Source organism: Chlorocebus sabaeus, chromosome 11 (genome assembly GCF_047675955.1).
Source record: "Chlorocebus sabaeus isolate Y175 chromosome 11, mChlSab1.0.hap1, whole genome shotgun sequence".
Taxonomy (NCBI): domain Eukaryota; kingdom Metazoa; phylum Chordata; class Mammalia; order Primates; family Cercopithecidae; genus Chlorocebus; species Chlorocebus sabaeus.
Window position 1 is genome coordinate 6,564,632 of NC_132914.1, and position 17,841 is coordinate 6,582,472.

The 17,841-nt window shown below is 46.7% G+C and overlaps 1 long non-coding RNA gene across 1 annotated transcript in view; it reads right to left on the reverse strand.

Annotated features, from left to right (window-relative positions):
- LOC140712726 (uncharacterized) overlaps positions 1 to 14,738 on the reverse strand; it is a 67,968-nt gene extending 53,230 nt beyond the window's left edge. Inside the window, exon 1 of the long non-coding RNA XR_012094434.1 lies at positions 14,567 to 14,738. This is a non-coding gene — a long non-coding RNA (uncharacterized lncRNA). The remainder of the gene's footprint in view (positions 1 to 14,566) is intronic.
- Positions 14,739 to 17,841: the final 3,103 nt, after the last annotated feature.

A 17,841-nucleotide genomic window follows, 5' to 3' on the forward strand; every position in this document is an offset into this window, starting at 1 on the left:
ATTTTTTGAGACATAGTCTTGCACTATCGCCTAGGCTGGAGTGCAGTGCAGTGGGGCGATCTCCGCTCACTGCAAGCTCCGCCTCCTGGGTTCACCCCATTCTCCTGCCTCAGCCTCCCGCATAGCTAGAACTACAGGCGCCTGCCACCACGCCCGGTAAATTCTTTTTTTTTTTTTTTTGAGATGGAGTTTCACTCTTATTGCCCAGGCTGGAGCGCAATGGCACGATCTCGGCTCACTGCGCCCCCTGCCTCCCAGGTTCAAGCGATTCTCCTGCCTCAGCCTCCAGAGTAGCTGGGATTACAGGCATGTGCCACCATGTGGGCCTGGCTAATGTTTTTGTATCTTTAGTAGAGAGGGGGTTTCACTATGTTGGTCAGGTTGGTTTTGAACTCCTGACCTTGTGATCTTCCTGCCTCAGCCTCCCAAAGTGCTGGGATTACAGGGGTGAGCCACCGCGCCCAGCCAATTTTTTTGTATTTTTAGTAGAGACGGGGTTTCACCGTGTCAGCCAGGATGGTCTTGATCTCCTGACCTCGTGATTCGCTCGCCTTGGCCTCCCAAAGTGCTGGGATCACAGGCGGGAGCCACCGCACCCGGCCGATGTATGGACCGGATTCTGTTCCAGCCGTCTCTTTATCTATCCTTATGCCAATACCACATCGTCTTGATTACAGTAGCTGTGTCGTAAGTTTTGAAAGGTAGGAAGTATGAATCCTTTAACTGTGTTCCTTTTCAAAATTGTTTTGTTTCTTTTAGGTCCCATGCAATTCTGTAGGAATTTTAGGATCAGCGCGTCCATTTCTGGGGTTTGGGGAGACAGTTTCAACAGGGATTGCATGGACTCTGTAGATAAATTTGGTATCAACATCTTAACAATATTAAGTTTTTAGACAATAACCATAGGCTGTCCTTTTATTTTATTTAGACCTTGTTTAATTTCTTTCAACAATATTTTTTAGTATGCAATTATTCCATTTCTTTGGTTAAATTTATTCCAAAGTATTCTATTCATTTTGATACTATTCTGAGTAGACAGTCTTCTTAACTTCACATTCGGGTTGTTCATCACTAGTGCCTAGAAATGCAACTGATTTTTGTATATAGAAAAGCCCGGAACTAGTAATGTAACTGATCTTGTATCCTGCAACTCTGCTGAACTGGTTTATAGCTCTAATTATTTTTTGTAGATTCTAATTATTTTTGTAGATTCCTTAGGGTTTTCTATATATAATATCATGACATTTGCAAACACAGATAGCTTTACTTCTTCCTTTCCATCACACAAGTTTTCTTAAAGGCAGGATGACATTTGTGACATCGATATGCTAATGAAGAGCATTCATTTCATTGCAAAGGGTTTGTTCATGTAGTATATCTTAGTGACACACCAGAACCTATGACTCAGGACCAGTATTTTACAACCTTCATGTTAGAAATAAAATACCAGGATTTCTTGAACTTAGAACTCTGGCACAGTTGCATCATCAACGCTTTACTATTTCCTAACATTGGACTTTTTTTTTTTAGAAAGAAATCAAAAACATATTATTGAATATATTTTAAAACCACTGAGATTAAAAAGTAAACTTCATGTTATGCATATGTTACCACAATAAAAAAACAGTTGAAATTCAACATCAGAACATGAAATACTTTCCAACGAAGCCAAGGGTGGGATAAGAAATCTATTTGCCACCATCACCCCGGGTTAAAACAATCTTCCAAATTTTGAGTGTAGTGTGCTTACAGGCGTAGGTCCTGGTGGTGTGGCAAATCACCCTCCCTGAGGATGTCCGCCACAGTTCTGAGTTCAAGTTTCATCAGCTTATCTAGGACTGTCTAACAGCCACAAAGCACTGGATGTCATTCCCAAAGTCTGACACCAAGCTGAATTTAAATAATCTACTGATGACAATGTCCTTCTCCTTGATTTAAAACAGAGACACTGTTGTTACTTTTTTAGTGTTTTAATACATTATTTTAAAATTTGAGACAAAATTGTTTTTGAGACAGGGTCTTGCCCTGATGCCCAGGCTGGAATACAGTGGTGTCATCATAGCTTACTGCAGCCTTGACCTCCCAGGCTCAAGCAATCTGACCACCTCAGCCTCTGCAGGCAACTGGGACCACAGATGGTGCAGCACCACGCCGGCAGGGACATTTTTTTTTTTTTTCCTAAGACAGGGTCTTACTCTATCACCCAAGCTGGAGTGCAGTGGCATGATCTTGGCTCACTGCAACCTTCGCCTCCCAGGTTCAAGTGATTCTCCCACCCCAGCTTCTCAAGTGGCTGGGATTACAGCTGCCCACCACTATGCCCGGCTAATTTTTGTATTTTTAGTAGAGACGGAGTTTTGCCATATTGGCCAGGCTGGTCATGAACTCCTGACCTCAAGTGATCCGCCCACCTTGGCCTCCCAAAGTGCACAGACTACAGACATGACCCACCGGCAGTGCCCAGCTGACCATTTTTTAAGTTGACCCAAAATTTTGGCATTTTGTGTATTAAACACCCATTAAAATAGCCCATGGAGGCCCAAGTTTGAGACATTTATTTGGTAGAAAGAGCACTGGGCGGCCAGGCACGGTGGCTCACACCTGTAATCCCAGCACTTTGGGAGGCCGAGGCGAGTGGATCACCTGAGGTTAGGAGTTTGAGACCAGGCTGGCCAACATGGTGAAACCCCGTCTCTAATAAAAATACAAAAACATTAGCTGGGCGTGGTGGCAGGTACCTGTAATCCCAGCTACTTGGGAGGCTGAGGCAGGAGAATTGCTTGAACCCAGGAGGTGGAGGTTGCAGTGAGCTGAGATCCTGCCATTGCACTCCAGCCTGGATGACAGAGCAAGACTCTGAAAAAAAAAGAAAAAGAAAGAAAAGAAAGAGCACTAGGCCAGATGTGGTGGCTCAAGACTCTGTCAAAAAAGAAAGAGAGAGAGAGAGAGAGAGAGAGAGAGAGAGAGAGAGAGAGAGAGAGAGAAGGAAAGAAGGAAGGAAAGGAAGGAAGGAAGGGGGGGTGAGGGAGGGAAGGAGGGAGGAAAAGCGAGCACTGGGCCAGGTGTGGTGGCTCAAGCCTGTAATCCCAACACTTTGGAAAGCCAAGGCAGGAGGATTGCTTGAGCCTAACAGTTAAAGACAAGCCTGGACAACATAGACAGACCCATCTCTATTTAAAAAAAAAAAAAAGTTTAAAGAAAGCACTGAACTATGAATCAGGAGCTCTAAATTCTAGTCCTGTTTTTGACCTTGGCTATGTTAAGCAACCTTTATCAGCCAATGTTTACTCATTTTCAAATGGATTGATATTTCTTGCCCTGGCTTCCTCACAGGGTTTCTATGACAAGCAAATGAGAAAATAGATGCACAAATGCTTTGTAACCTTGGCTTTGTGCAAATGTGTGAAACGAAATAATCTTTTCAAAGTCTACCTGTCCCTCCGGCTTCTCTTTCTCTTGGTTCCTGTATACATCATATATACGTCTCTGCCAGTTGCCAAACAACTGCTCCTCCCAGCTTTGCATGTATATATCTGCCACAGCTTTGGGGAACAAACTCTGCTTGTCCCTGGTGAAGAAAGGGGCCAGGTCTCCTAATCCTGCTCTAACTCTTCCTGGAGTCTCTCTCTCCATCTCCTGGGCTCCTCTTCTAGTATGCGAGGGAACAGGGCTTCTGATTAGCTTAGAGCAGCCCAGTTCTCTCTCACTCAATGGATGTGGCCCCAGCCCTGACTGCAGAGATCTGTCCCCTCTCTCCACTTGGTTGCTTGTCCCAGCTTCCCAAGGAGCTCCACATCTGAGATTCCACAAACAAAGACACTCCCCCCACCCCCACCCCCCATGGCAGGCTGGGAAGCTGTGAGGAGCTCTGAGCCAGAAAAGGGAGAGGACAGCCCCACCTTGTAGACCCCACCCTCTAGGTATGGATTTATGCTTCATTGTTGGCGGAAACCATAGAAACCATAGATGACCATGAGTCAGTAGATAATAAACAGGATTCTTTACAAACAGAGGTTGCCTGGGGCAACCCTAGGAAGGTGAGGCCCTGGATTTCATGGTTTGGCCTGTAAGAACCTCCTAGCACCCCAGAACTCCCAAACATAATATTAGGCAATGCCAATGAGCACGGATCAATAATTTGCGCAGGTAAGTCCTTCTGGGGTTCCTATTCCAGATGCCCTGGCACTCTGAACTCCCCCATCCAAAGCTTCTTTCCATTCCTCAAACTCACCATGTGGTCTCCTGGCTCTTAGCTTTTCTACCCAAGCCCCCAACTCCTTGAAATTCTCTTCCCTCTTCTTACTCAGAAAATACCTATTCATTCTACAGACCTCAGCTTAAATGTCAGGACTCCGGCATAAATGTCCCTGATACCTGAAAGTGTCAGAAACCTCAGAAAAGAGGGCCAGGCACGGTGGCTCACGCCTGTAATCCCACCACTTTGGGAGGCCGAGGCCAATGGATCACTTGAGGTCAGGAGTTCAAGACCAGCCTGGCCAACATGGCGAAACCCTGTCTCTACTAAAAATACAACAATTAGCTGGGCATGGTGGTGCACACCTGTAATCCCAGCCGCTCGGAAGGCTGAGGCAGGAGAATTGCTTGAACCAGGAGGTGCAGGTGACAGTGAGCCGCGATCTCACCACTGCACTCCAGCCTGGGTGGGAGAGTGAGACCCCAGAAACGATGAGATCTTACTTCTCCCTCACAGTCTGAAGACGGAGCACTTTCCATGGAGTGCTGATGAGCCAGGGTCCTGGGCTCCTTCTGGTATGCCAGCCCTAGCGCAAGTCTCTCAGTGTCAAGGTCCAGGACTGCAACATCTCCTGTCCAGACAGCAGGATGGAGACAGGACAGGATAGGAACGAAGTAGGAGAGGGGTCAAGGGCTCATGCTGGCTGGCGTCCCACCAGCCTTTTGACATGAGTCATCCTTCCGCCACTTTGTAAGAGAAAGGTAGACCTCTTATCAGTGGTAGGCAATCGCAGGGTAGTGGAAACCGTGTTCCCACCACGGCCAAGGCAGGGAACAGAGGCTGCATTGTCCCTAGAGAATTGTAAAAGAGTAACCAACCAACCGAAGGCTCTTTGTTATCCCCTGGGCCAGCAATCCTAAACAATGTCAGTGATAGAACATTTCTCCCTGAGAATGTATTTTATTGGTCTAAGTTCTAAATCTAAATAAATGCTGTCATTACCACTGAGTTTTCATTATAGGTGAACTTCGGCCAGGCGGGCGCGGTGGCTCACGCCTGTAATCCCAGCACTTTGGGATGCCAAGGCAGGCGGATCACCTGAGGTTAGGAGTTCGAGACCAGCCTGGCCAACATGGTGAAATCCCATCTCTACTAAAAATACAAAAATTAGCCAGGCGTGATGGTGCACGCCTGTAATCCCATTGACTCAGGAGGCTGAGGCGGGAGATTCACTTGAACCTGGGAGTCAGTGAGCTGAGATGAGGCCACTGCACTCCAGCCTGGGTGACAGAGTAAGACTCCGTCTCAAAATAAATAAATAAATAAATAATATGTGAACTTCAAGTTAACTTGTTTTTATTTATTTACTTTTTTTATTATTATTTTTTTTGAGACGGAGTCTCGCTCTGTCACCCAGGCTGGAGTGCAGTGGCCGGATCTCAGCTCACTGCAAGCTCCGCCTCCTGGGTTCACGCCATTCTCCTGCCTCAGCCTCCCAAGTAGCTGGGACTACAGGCGCCCGCCACCTCGCCCGGCTAGTTTTTTTTGTATTTTTTAGTAGACACAGGGTTTCACCGTGTTAGCCAGGATGGTCTTGATCTCCTGACCTTGTGATCCGCCCGTCTCGGCCTCCCAAGGTGCTAGGATTACAGGCGTGAGCCACCGCGCCCGGCCCCAACTTGTTTTTATAACTTAGCATTTAAATATCATTATCTCCTATGCAGAAATTAAAGCTGAAAACTCCCGTTATACAGTGAGCCCCTGACACCCGCAGACTCAGCTACACGGGTTTCTTCCTTCTGGCTGGTCAGCGCCTCTGTCCCTATGGAGCTGCTATGGAAGCAGGAGCTTGGGGGAGCCAGTGACACCATTTCACACTCAACTCCATCTATCTATATATTTTTTAAATTTAGAGACAGGGTCTCCCCATGTTGCCTGGCTGGTCTCAACTCCCGGTCTTAAGTAATCCTCCCGACTCGGCCTCCCAAAGTGCTGGGATTATAGGTATGAGCCACGGCACCCGGGCAATCAACTCCATCTCAAAACTAGAAAGGCGCACACACACACACACACACACACGCGCACACACACTAGACAGGCACATTCCTTGCTGCTCACAGCCTATAGTCACGGTGTGTTTATAGTTGAGGAAACAGTCTAAAGATGCCTACAAAGACCCACTCCAACAACAATGGAGAGTCCACATGTCCCGATACCCATATCAACATATGCTCTGAAGACAATCATAGTTACACACTGATGTATTAATACTTACACACTAAAACGTCACGGAGAGTTTTCTTTAAATCAACAGAGTTATCAACTCTCTCATGCAGTCTGCTCACCCATATGTAGACACAGCTTAGTTTAACCTTTATATTGACCAGACCCCCATATGAGAAAAACTTAAAACAAAGCCGGGGCAGTCCTCTGCTTGCTTCCTGAGGACGCCCTCCTGGGTAACAGAATAGCTTTCGATAAACTCTCTTCTTACTGCACTCTGTGACTTGCCTTGATTCCTTCCTGCACGAGATCCCAGAACCCTCTGGGCTCTGGATCAAGACCCTTTTTTCCACGAACAGAACCACATATCTCTGCCTTTCAATGGTAGATTCAAAACACACAATGATGGTGCCATGATTGCAAAGACAAAGGAATAACTTGAGTTATTTTCCTCTTGTCTACTTGGACTTTTTATTTGTGTTAAAAATTTAAAACAACGAAAAGGAGGTCAGGTGTGGTGGCTCACGCCTGTATCCCAGCACTGTGGGAGGCCATGGTGGGAGGATCACTTAAGACCAGGAGTTCAAGACCTGCCTGGCCCACATGGTGAAACCCTGTCTGTACTAAAAATACAAAAATTAGCTGGGCGTGGTGACACGTGCCTGTCATCCCAGCTACTCGGGAGGCTGAGGCACAAGACCCACTTGAACCCAGCAGACGGAGGTTGCAGTGAGCTGAGATTGCACTCTAGCCTGGGTGACAGAGCAAGACTCTGTCTTAAAAAAAAAAAAAAAAAAAAAGTGAAATGGAAAGCAAATTACAAGTTGTAATATTTTTGTTTTATGAGGGCCAATATGAAAACTTCAATTCATTATTATTGCTGAAAATAACTTTTGTAGAGAAAGGGGGTGTTAAGAAATAATCCATGCTGGTCAGGTGCGGTGGCTTATGCCTGTAATCCCAGCACTTTGGGAGGCCAGGCAGGTGGCTCTCTTGAGCATAACAAGAACCTGTGTCTACAAACAATCATAATAATAACCCACGCCACATAGAATACTTGAGGCAGCACACAACGTCTCAACTTTCCCAAATTTTAAGATAGAATGCTTGGAGTGTAAAAGCGTCATGGCCTTGAAAAAAGGATGCTTCATAATATCAGTTTGAGTTGAACCAACGAGTGGATAAAGAAAATGTGATATGTTTATGGAGTTGGAGACCATGATTCTAAGTGAAGTAACCCAGGAATGGAAAACCAAACATCATATGTTCTCACTCATAAGTGGGGGAGCTAAGCTAGGAGGAGGCAAAGGCGTAAGAATGATATAATGGACTTTGGGGACTCAGGGGGAAGGGCGGGAGGGGGTGAGGGATAAAAGACTACTATTGGGTACAGTGTACACTGCTCAGGTGATGAGTGTACCAAAATCTGAGAAACCACCACTCACTAAAGAACTTATCCAGGTAACCAAACACCACCTGTTCCCCAAACGCTATTGAAATAAAATTTTTAAAAATAAATAATAATGATACCGGTGTGGGCGAGTCTTCTTTTAATGAAATCACCACAAACCTCTTGTAGGTCTTCATGTCTTCTCTGTCCTGTATATATTTTTGTAAAGGGCAAAATGTGAAGTGAAGAAGATGTGTTGGGATGCTGTGGGCTCAGACAGGATGCAGCAGGAGTAGGAGTAGGGACAATATTACTTTCCATATCCCCAAAGCTCCCCAGGAATACTGGAGTGCTGAGGGAGAGTCAGGTAGTAAATACTGATAGTGATAGCACCTTACATCATGCATGTGATAAGCTCGCTTATCGAGGCAGAGCTCCAGGTCTTATCTATTTATCTTAAAGATCATCATGATTCTTAAAAGCACCCGGACAATGCCGAGCTCCTGTGAAGCTCGAGGCAGATCTGCCACAGAGCAGCTTCTGAGCCCACAGAGTCCAGGGCCAGGCTGTCTGCCATCCTGGCGGGGCTGCTCTTCTCCAAATATTTTGCACAACTTCAAGAACGGGGAAGTGAGGCCAGGTGCAGTGGTCCACGCCTGTTATCCCAGCACTTTGGGAGGCTGAGGTGGGCGGATCACGAGGTCAGGAGTTCAAGACCAGCCTGACTAACATGTTGAAACCCCGTCTCTACTAAAAATACAAAAATTAGCCGGGCATGGGCGGCGGGCACCTGTAATCCCAGCTACTCAGAAGACTGAGGTAGGAGAAACGCTTGAACCCAGGAGGTGGAGGTTGCAGTGAGCCAAGATCGCACCTACTGCACTCCAGCCTAGGTGACAGAGCGAGACTCTGTCTCCAAAAAAAAAAAAGAAAAAAGAAAAAAAAGGGGGAAGTAAAAAGTTTCACATTTACTAGCAAGAAATGAACATTGCATCCTCCAAAAAAAGGAACATATATCAAAGGCACTTTAGTGTTCTATATTTACTAAGACTTGTAGGAAAAAAAATCTTCATTCCGTTTTGCTCCCAATTATTGAATAATGGAAAGTCACATTCTTTTTTTTTTTTTGAGACAGGGTCTCACTCTGTCACCCAGGCTGTGATCTTGACTCACTGCAACCTCCACCTCCCAGGCTCAAGCGATCCTTCCACCTCAGCCCCCCAAGTAGCTGGGTCTACAGGTGGGAGCCACCACACCGGGCTAATTTTTGTACTTTTTATAGAAGGGTTTCACCATGTTGTCCAGACTGTCTTGAACTCCTGGCGTCAAGTGATCCAGCTGCCTCAGTCTCCCAAAGTGCTGGGATTACAAGCGTGAGCCACTAAGCTTAGCCTCAGTCATTAAAAAAAAAAATGTTTTTACATGTCTCCAATTTGCTATCATTTATCAATCACTTCTCTGCTCATTTATTTATTCCTACCATGCTCTTAGATTAACTTACCACTGAGATGTGATTCTACTGTAAATAATGCATTGAACAATGATCATGAATACATCTTTTGGAAACCTCTGACTTACTAGTGATATATCTTCTTGTTAATTTGCTGTGCACCCTAATTATTCTAGCAATAAATAATTATTCATCCACTGGTACATTCTATTATACCATAAACATAAACCATACTTACAATATGTCAGGTAATGTTCTAAGTACTTTATATATTAACTCATTTGGTCCTCACCACAACCATATGACGTAGACACAAAGATGAAGATTCTGTGGCACAAAGAGGTTAAACAACCTGTCTAAGACCACACAGCCCATAAGTAGCAAAACCAAGATTCAGACCAAGGCTGCCTCAATCCACACATGAGCCAAACCCCTGCACATGTTGCCTCTCCTTGAAAAAATGTTGGGGTACAGGGGAAGCTCTGTCCATCTCACTGGGGAAGGGTACAATCTCAATTAAATTTTTCTTTTTAAGTTGAATATATATTTAAAATATATTTCTACCATCCTGGACAACATACTGAAACTTTGTCTCTACAAAAAATACAAAAATTAGCCAGGTGCAGTGGTAGGTGCCTGTGGTCCCAGGTACCTGGGAGGCTGAGAGGATCACTTGAGTCCAGGGAGGTCAAGGCTACAGTAAGCCATGATCACGCCACTGCATTCCAGCCTGGGCAACAGAGAAAGACCTTATCTCCAAAAAAAAAAAAAAAAAAAAAAAAACATATATATATATATATTTCTGTTTTAATTATATATCAGTAATTCTAGTGATAGAATGTGAGAGACCAAATGGGGCAAAATATCAGTAACTGACAAGTCTAGGTAAAGGGTATACAAAAGGTCATTATATTATTCTTGCAAATTCCTAAAACTTTGAATTTTTTAAATAAAAAGTTAAAGAGAATTATTTCATCTTAAATGTCAACAATAATATGCTAAATGTTACATTTTAAAATATAAAGAAAGATTTTAGATTCAAAAGTATACAAAGATGTATGCAGTTTTTCAAAATGCTTTTGGTAGTAGTAACAGATCCAAAATTTGAAGGCAAAACAGTCTTTTTTTTTTTTGAGATGGAGTCTCGCTCTATGGCCCAGGCTGGAGTACAGTGGCATGATCTGGACTCACGGCAACCTCAGCCTCCCAGGTTCAAGTGATTTCTCCTGCCTCAGCCTCCAGGGTAACTGGGATTACAGGCGCACACCACCACGCCCAGCTAATGTTTTGTATTTTAGTAAAGACGGGGTTTTACCGTGTTGCCCAGGCTGGTCATGAACTCCTGAGCTCAGGCAATCCACCCGCCTCGGCCTCCCAGAGTGCTAGGATTACAGGTGTGAGCCACCGAGCCCGGCCACAGGCAAAACAGTCTTAGGGAACATACCTGCTTTTTTCTCATTGGCCAGATTTTGCTACGTAGTCACTGGTATCCACTTCCCACAGGTTAGTTCCAGGAAATCAGATTCTAAGATGGGGATATGAATGTAAGAGGTTGATTTGGAAGTCTCTTGAATTTGACCCTTGAAGAAATGAAGCAGGATTAGGCAGAGGGGGAAGCAGGAGGATGATGCAGTCATCACCAAGGCCCTAGCCACAGGCAGCTCTGCAGCTAGGACAGCCCTGCAGAGTTACCCCAGCTGGAACAAGGGGCCCAGACTTTTATGCTTCCACATCAGCCGCTGAGTGGATACAGGTGGTCCCAGCAAAGGGCGCAGATCTTGAGTGAAGCAATTCTTTAGCTGAAGCAATCACTGGGAGAGGAGACTCAGCTGAAGCTGTCAACAGTGTCCACTACGTTCCCACTTTACAGACAAGGAAGTTGAGGTATACAGCAATCAGCTGCGTGTGGTGGCTCACGCCTGTAATCCCAGCACTTAGGGAGGCCGAGGTGGGTGGATCACTTGAGGTCAGGAGTCAGAGACCAGCCTGACCAACAACGTGAAACTCCATCTCTACTAAAAATACAAAAATTAACCAGGCATGGGGGCGCACCCCTGTATTTCCAGCAGCTTGGGGGCTGCGGCAGAAGGATCACCGGAGCCTGAGAGACAGGGATTGCAGTGAGCCGAGATCACGCCACTGCACTCCATCCTGGGAAACACAGCAAGACCTGTCTCAAAAAAAAAAAAAAAAGGAGTATAGCAATTAAATGACTTTCCCAAGATCACAGAGCTGGTAAATGGTTGTATCCATTCTCCAACACCACATTAGTGCTGCGTAACAAGCACCCATAAAATATGTACTAACAGGCTAATAACAATAAAAATGTACTTTGGCACATTGAATCAATCAGGTTGGCTAAGTCATTCTGCTGATTTGGTCCAAGTTAGTCAGATTTCGGCTGGGCTCCCTCATGTGTTTGTGGCTATGGGTCAGCTTTCCTCGCCTGGTCTAGGATGGCCTGAGCTAGGATGACTTACGCTCCTGCACGTGGTCTCTTGTCCTCCTGAGCTTGCTCCTCATCATGGTGGGAAGCTTCCGAGAAAATATGGACAAAGCCTTTGGAGCTCCAAGACTAGAACGAGTCCGTCATCACTTCTGCCACATTCTATTGGCCCAAGCGAATCACAAGGCCAAGCGCAGAGTCACTGAGGGAGGATCTTACCAAATGGCATAGACACTCAGAGATGTAAAAAATCAGGGACAAGCAACCATAGTGATGGAGCCCGAATGCAAACTCCAAATACCTCACTCCTAGAGGTCTTACTCCACAGTCATCTCCCAAGCAAATCTTTAATTAGCATCTATGTCAAGTTCCACCTGGCCTGGCACTATGAAAGAGCAAGGTCCTGCTTTTAAAGAGTTTACGGCCAAGATAAGGAGCCAAGACACCCACCATGAATGTTTGGTAGCAAGAAAGGTAAGGCAAACGTAAGAGGGGCAAATGGAGCAGGAATCGGGGCAGGGGAGGTACTGTGGACCACGTTGGTCCAGGAGGGTCTGGGCAGGAATTGATTCAGGTCTTGGAGAATGTGCAGAGTTGAGTCAGATAGTAAGGAGGGTTGTATACCCGCACCTCCTCTTCCTCCTCCCCCAGGTACTGACGGAGGGAAGGGAAGGAAAATAGACAGAATGCAGGGCCTGTGAAGAAAGTAGTTTTTTTTTTTTTTTTTTTTTTTTTTTTTTTTAAGTTTTTGAGACGGAGTCTTGCTCTGTGTCACCCAGGCTGGAGTGCAGTGACGCAGTCTTGGCTCACTGCAACCTCCACCTCCTGGGTTCAAGTGATTCTCCTGCCTCAGCCTCCTGAGTAGCTGAGACTACAGGTGCGTGCCACCACACCCGGCTAATTTTTTGTATTTTTAGTAGAGATAGGGTTTCACCGTGTTAGCCAGGATGGTCTCGATCTCCTGACCTTGTGATCTGCCCTCCTCGGCCTCCCAAAGTGCTGGGATTACAGGTGTGAGCCACCATGCCCGGCCTGAGGAAAGCAGTTTTCTAAATCCCCTCTCTGTTGTCCCCTCAGCCCCTTAGGATTTCCTTTTATCTGCCTTGGCCAGGCATTGAGAGCCCAGCATGCTGAGGACAACAGTATTTCATTGTTTTTTTTTGTTTTTTTTTTTTGAGACGTAGTCTCGCTCTGTTGCCCAGGCTGGAGTGCAGTGGCCGGATCTCAGCTCACTGCAAGCTCCGCCTCCCGGGTTCACGCCATTCTCCTGCCTCAGCCTCCTGAGTAGCTGGGACTACAGGCGCCCACTACCTCGCCAGGCTAGTTTTTTGTATTTTTTTTTAGTAGAGAGGGGGTTTCACCGTGTTAGCCAGGATGGTCTCGATCTCCTGACCTCGTGATCCACCCGTCTCGGCCTCCCAAAGTGCTGGGATTACAGGCTTGAGCCACTGCGCCCGGCCCAGTATTTCATTGTTACATGGATTTACTATCCTCCTTTTGAGGACTGTGGGTGAGCCATCTTTGTTTTACTGAGCAGAAAGGCAGACGAGATTGCCAAAGGACAAGAGTAGATGGCTCCATAAAGGAAAGGGAATGGAGCCACCGGAGGGGGAAGATCAGGAAAAGGGGTTGGAAGGAGACAGAAGAGGGAGCAGGAGAGGAGAGGACTGAATAGATACTACGAGGAAGAATATTTTGGGGAGAGAAGAGTGAAGATGCCTGTTAGGAAATGATGCTGTATAATCAGCAACAGAGCCCTGGGCTTGGGCTCCAGTCAGCAGCCTTCAGTAAAGACCAGCCCTGGCCAGCAGCCTTCAGTAAATACTTTTCAAAGCTTTAGGAGTTGGATTTCTTGTGTCTTCAAATGATGAGATGACCTTTAGGGCTGAAACAAGGCAGTCAGTTTTATCTGGTTTCCTTTCCATACACCAGGCTTACCTAAAGCAACTTGTTTATTTTCCTATTGGATAGTAGTCAAAGGTGCCAGCTTAGGAATGAGACAAGTGAGTTCAAATCCTCACTTTTTTTTCTTGCTAGCTTTGTCATCTTGAACATGTCATATAACTTCTCTGAGCCTGTTTCCTCCCCTGTGATAGGAGTATGATAGTATCTACCTCATAGGATTTTTGTGAGGATTAAATAAAATAAAACATATAAACTATGTATCTTGCACATAGTTGTTGCTTTAATAAGCTAGCTCTGGCTGGGCGCAGTGGCTCATGCCTGTAATCTAAGCACTTTGGGAGGCCAAGTCAGGAGGATCTCTTGAGGCCAGGAATTCAAGACAAACCTAGGCAGAGAGGGAGACCCCCTTCTCTATAAAAAATTAAAAATCAGCCAGGTGTGGTGGCACACACCTGTGGTCTCAGCTGCTTGGGAGGCTGAGGTGGGAGGATCACTTGAGCCCAGAAGGTTGAGGCTGCGGTGAGCCATGATCGCACCACTGCACTCCAACCTGGATGACAAAGCAAGACCCTGTCTCTTAAAAGGAAAAAAATAGTTAGCTATTGTTATTATTATAATGATCCAATGATTCCAAAATTTAGTTATTTTATCCTCGTTTTACATACAAGGATGGAGATACAGACAAATCAAATCCAGCTGCCCCTAAAGCCTGATGAAGGGCTTCCCTATGAACAAAGACCCTGGCCTGAGACAGAGATGACTCCAAGCCTCTGAGCCCTGCACGGTGCATTTGTCCTCTAAAAACAACAAACTAACAAGTGCATGAGCAGTAAGGGAGGCAGAGATCCGTAACTGAAGGTCATTTAGGCAGGCAGAAATGATTAATACAAAATTAAGGTAGAACGCGACACAAAGTGGATGCGAAGTCAGAGGCAGACATCTGCCCTACATACTCACAGTGGTCTCCAGTTTGGCAGTTGGCGGCTGGACCAAATATCCTCTCTAAAGCCTTGTTAGATACAGGAATTGAGCCAGCTCTTCCACATCCTGGCTTTGTGACCTTGGTGAAGCTATTTTACCTCCGAGATTCAGTCTTGCACCAACTAAGTGGGATGATACCGGTAGCATCTGCCTCTTGGGTTGCTGTAAGGAGAAATGGAATGATATCTTCTGAGCATCTCACCCAGTGCCTGGTGCACAGGGTGGTTCCTCAGACCTTGTTGTCTGCCTGTATGAACCCAAACTCAGAACATAGTCTCTGAAGGAAGGCAAAAGGATCCAGGGTTTCTAAACCTGCTAAAATGACTGAAACTATGGTTCAGTTATCCAAAGAGGGGTCCATGATACAGAGAAGGGTATTCCCCCAGAGCACGAGGAAATTAAATTTAAGCTGGAAGTATTTGGGTCAGAGATGAGAAAGAACTTCTGAAAGTCAGGGTTGTCAAATTAAATTAGAAATGATGATTTAAGACTGTTGTGCTGCTAGTGTCTACTCTAACAGGAGAATACCAGCTCATCTGCCTGGGCTGGGCAAGGTGTGCCATCATGAGATGGGCCCAGACAGTCAGCCACCCTGGGCAAATGGGCCTCAAAATACATGTGCCCTAAGTGAGGACTGGCTGTGACCCTGGGCTAAGTGACGAGGGCCACAGAGTTAGTAGAAGTTGGCCATGGGGGAAGGACTGTTCTAGTTTTGAAGACATTTGCAAGGGTTGACCCAGAGCCTTAAACTGCCTATGTGCATGTAAGTTTGAGTCATCCTCAGGTGGGATAAACCTGAGAGGACCCAGTGTCAGCGCAGACCTGAGAGAGGAAATCAAATGACCACTGGAAGGAAGGGGACTTGAAGGAAGTGACCCCACTCACTGAGCAGAGCCACTTGAACAAAGGCATTGACCCTGGAAGAAGCACTGATGGAGGTGTTGGGCACAGGTAGGAGCCGTCTGCCAAGGGCATCAGCCCACGCTCCCGTTTGGGGAGAAGTGTTGGACTACAAGACCACTTGGGGCCCATCCGACTCAGGAAGGAAGGCCAGGCCTTGGAGGCTTGTCCGCTCCTGCCCCCAAAGACCAAGACAATGCAATGAGGTTTCATTGCATTTCCAGGGGAGGTCACTAGGGGAGACCATGGCTGTCGGGTGCAGTGGGGCAAAGATAGAAGGCCAAGAAATAAAATGGCTCCAGACATCTTTCACTTTGGATATGCCCTTGTCATTCCTGAAGGCCTGAGCAGCCTGGAAAGAGAGAAGGATGGGGAACATTTCCACAGCTGGGACATTCGGTGCCATGGCCCCAACATCACCTGCTAAGGAACCTGCTGGGGCTCCTAAGCCACAAAGACCCTATAGGTCTGGTTAAGATTCCATAGTCCTTGGCTGGGCGCGGTCGCTCATGCCTGTAATCCTAGCACTTTGGGAGGCCGAGGCAAGTGGGTCACGAGGTCAAAAGATCAAGACCATCTTGGACAACATGGTGAAACCCCGTCTCTACTAAAAATACCAAAAATTAGCTGTGCGTGGTGGCGGGCACCTGTAGTCCCAGCTACTCAGAAGGCTGAGGCAGGAGAATCACTTGAACCCAGAAGGCGGAGGTTGCAGTGAGCCGAGATCACGCCACCACTGCACTCCAGCCTGGGTGACAGAGCAAGACTCCATCTCAAAAAAAGAAAGAAAGAAAAGAAAAGAAAAGATTCCACAGCTCTTGGTCCAGCCCCTTTCCCTCCTTCTCTACCCAGCCGACTACTACTCATCCCTCAAGTCCCAGCACAAAGCTTGCCTCCTCTAGAAGCCATCCCTGGCTCCCCTATGTAGTAACTGGTCCTTCCAAAGTGTTCCTGCAGCTCCCAGTTTATCCCTTCTATGTCTAACTTCCATATCAATATTCTATTCACCCATCTGTTCATCCAATGTTCTGTTCACTACAGGGTATGTTGGCATGTGCCTGTAGTCTCAGCTACTAAGGAGGCGGAGGTGGGAGGATCACTTGAGCCTCGGAGGTCTAGGCTGCAGAGAGCTGTGGTGGTGCTACTGCACTCCAGTCTGGGTGACAGAGTGAGACCCTGTCTGAAAAACAGAAAAAAAATTCCATAGCCTCTCTGGGGCTGCATGCCAAGCAGGAATGCCAAACTGAAATTACGGAAGAATGCCAGGTATCTAAAAAGCAAAGGTGGTTCCTTTGGTCAGGGATGGAGCAGTACAGGCCAGTCTACCTGCAAGTCATTCTGTCTGGGTCCTCTAGCAAGTCAATCCAGTTCAATTCCCAAACACCATGCCAGTCTTGTGTCAGGCTGGTCCCTGCCCTCGGGCATAGGCAGCATATGCTAATATCAACAGTAATAGGCAGAACAAGAGTGCCTTTTAAAGAAACATAGCGGTCAAGGCTGTTGCAACCAGGGAGGAAAGTGATCAGCCTGGCTGCGGGATTATTAGGAAAGGCTTCGTGAAGGAGGCAGTCCTAGGAAAGACCTCGAAGGAGGTAAGTGGAGATGGAGGACAAGGCACCCAGCTGAGGGGAACAGCTCGAGCAAAGGCATGGAGTCAGGAAAATCGAGGCAGACCCAGGGAATGGGGACACATCTAGGGACTGAGTAGGGAAGTATAACTGAGGTCAAATTGTGGAGGTCCTGGAAGGCCAAAAAGAAGGTTCGTCCTCCTAAGCCACCACCCAGAGATCCTTGACTTGGAGGCTGGGATATTCCCAGGGAGCCAACAGGGTAGACCCTCAGGAGGCCTTTAGGGAAGTCTGCTCTTCAATTTCTTTCTAAACATGCTCTTCCCTCCTCCAGAAATGCCCTTTCTTCCTTCTCAGCCCAGCTGACTGCTACTCATCCTTCGAGTCCCAACGCAAAGCTCGCCTTCTCTAGAAGCCATACCTGGCTCCCCTATGTAGTAACCGGTCCCTCCAAAGTGTTCCCACAGCTCCTGACTTAGTCCTTCTATGTCTAACTTAAATATCAATGTTCTGTTCATCCATCTGCCTCCCCATTAGTCTGTAAGCCCCTAGAAGTCAGGGCCTCTTATTCTTTTCTATATTCTTCTGTCTTGCACATTGCCAATAAATGTGGAAGGAATGGAGGAGGGGAGGAAAGAAGAAACTGGAAGCACCAGTTCTGGCCCGAGGCACCAGAGGCTGTGCCCTGTGGCCTGGCCTCCTGGTATTCATCTGCCTCACATGACCTGGCACCTCCTGCTTGAACCCTCAGTTTCTGCCTCGCTCTGGGCAGGGAGAACACAG